Genomic DNA, 2,575 nt, shown 5'->3' on the forward strand with positions numbered 1-2,575 from the left:
ATATTTATCATACTGAAAACATGAGCAACTAATAAATCAGATAGTGTTCAGTTGAAAAACCATAAGTTTTTCTTAATCTACTGACTCTCCCCAACAAAAAATAGTCCTAAATTTCCACAGTATTGATGGAGGCCTTAATTATTTTTATGGATGAACAAAGGATTCCAAGTTCAATCAATGAAGATGATATAGGAACTTTGAGTGTTAACTGCAATACCCTACATGGCTCACACAGTAAACAATCTCTCTGCAATGCAGGAGACTTGGGTTCGATCCCTGGGTTGGGAAGACACCCTGGAGAAGGAAACGGCTACCCACTCCAGTACTCTTGCCTGGAGAGTTCCAGGGACAGAGAAGCCTGGGGGGCAACACGACTGAGCAGCTAACACTTTCATGTGAACTTTACAGGGTTCCAAAACAACCTTTATAAGTAGAATTTCACTTTCCTTGCAAAATGCTTTATAATACTGACTCGCATGCACTGTTATCAATGGATCTGAGTGCTTTAAAAAAAAAAGACATTTTTATAACAGTTGTAAGAGAAAGAGGTTTCCCATATACTTCCTGTTCCCACACATGTGTAGCCTCCCCATTTATTAACATTACTCACCAGAATGGCACATTTTTTTAAACTGAAGATAAACCTACCTCAAAATCACCCAGAGGGCACAGTTTACCTTAGGATTCACCCTTGGTATTGTACATTCTGTGCATTTGGACAAATGTATAATGACATATATCCATCATTATGGTATCATACAAAATGTTTTCAATGCCCCCCCCAAAAATACTCTGTGTTCTGCCTAATCATCTCTCCTCTAACCCCTCCCCACCGAGTGACCCTGGCAACCCCTGATCTTTTTACAGTCTCCATAGTTTTGCCTTTTCCAGAATGTCATATAGTTGAACTTAGGTAACCTTTTCAGATTGGCTTCTTTCACTTAGTAATATATATTGACATTTTCTCATATCTTTTCATGGCTTGATAGTATTTCTTTCTTTAGCACTGAATAATATTCCATTATTTGGCTGTACCACAGCTTATTTACTCATTCACCTACTGAAGGTCATCTTGGCTGCTTCCAAGTTTTGGCAATTATGAAAAAAGCTGCCATAATCATCTGTGTTTTGGTGTGGATATTGGTTTTCTATACTCCTTTGGATAAATACCAAAGAGTGTGACTGCAGGACCATATCTTAATAGTATGTTTAGTTTTGTAAGAAACCGCCAAACAGTCTTCTAAAATGACTTGCCTCCCCAGCAGCAATAAATGAGAAGGTCTCTGTTGCTCCACATTCTCATCAACATTTGGTGGTGTTGGTGTTCTAGATTTTGATCATTCTGATAGGTATATGGTAGCACCTCGCTGATTTATTTCTCATTTTCCTGATGACATTTCATGTGGAGCATCTTTTCATGTGCTTATTTGCCATCTGTACATCTTCTTTGGTGAGGCATCTGTTAAGGTCTCTGGCCCATTTTTTAATCTGGCTATTTGTTTTCTTATTGTTGAGTTTTTAAGAATTTACTTTATATTTTAAATAATGCTTCTTTACCAGGTTTGTCTTTTGCAAATATTTTCTTTCAGTCTATGGCTTGTCTTATCACTCTCTTGACAGTGTCTATCACAGAGCAGACATTTTTAATTTTAATGATGTCTAGCTCTTCAATTATTTCTTTCATGAGTTGTACCTTTGGTGTTGTATCTAAAAAGAACATCCCTATGCTGATGGTCATCTAGGTTTTTTCCTATGTATCTTCTATCAGTTTAATAATCTTGCATTTTGAAGTTATGTCTGTGATCTACTAACCTTAACCCCAGTCCTAAAAAAGTAGCAAGAAAAAAAAACAAACAAAACCTAGCTCTGAGTCATGGACCAAAGCTGGCTGTGTTACAGCATAAGTCACTTGAAGTGTTAGTGATTAGCCATGCAAATTCCTAATAGGACTACGATTATTAGGCATAATAAGATCATTAATATCAGGTTTTAAATCAGCTATAATCCAGCTGAGTCTTTGCACATACATAGGTGAGGACAAAATGGACCTGAGATATGTTTTTGATGTTATTGCTTTGACCTCATTAAATCCTAAAAGTGAATATTTTAAAACTGTATCTTAAATAATTAATAATTTATTTCTGCTTCTAAAAATTTGATTCAATGGAGCCACAAGAAGGAACACTTTTACTCTAAAAATGACAAATTAAGTATTGATTTGTTGCTGTGGACATAGTATATTACTTTCAATGAGAAAAAATACATGCTAGTCTACACTGGCTAACATTCATTTTTCAAGAGCTGGTATGTTTGTCTTACATGATGCTATAACTTCAATTTAGTTATAAAATAGTAAGAATGTATAGACAGAAAAGTGAACACAAGATTGTATACATTGCAAAGCTCTAAAATACATTTATCCAACATCAAAGAAAAAATGATTGTTACCTTCTGGATAAAAGAGAAAACTAAGTAAATATCAAAAGCCTTGAATACATAACAAGATTATAATAAATGTCAATATTTATGGACTTCTTTGAAGCCAAGGTAAAAAAGCAGGTTGTCTCAAACAGAC

Source organism: Muntiacus reevesi, chromosome 11, assembly GCF_963930625.1.
Source record: "Muntiacus reevesi chromosome 11, mMunRee1.1, whole genome shotgun sequence".
Taxonomy (NCBI): Eukaryota; Metazoa; Chordata; class Mammalia; order Artiodactyla; family Cervidae; genus Muntiacus; species Muntiacus reevesi.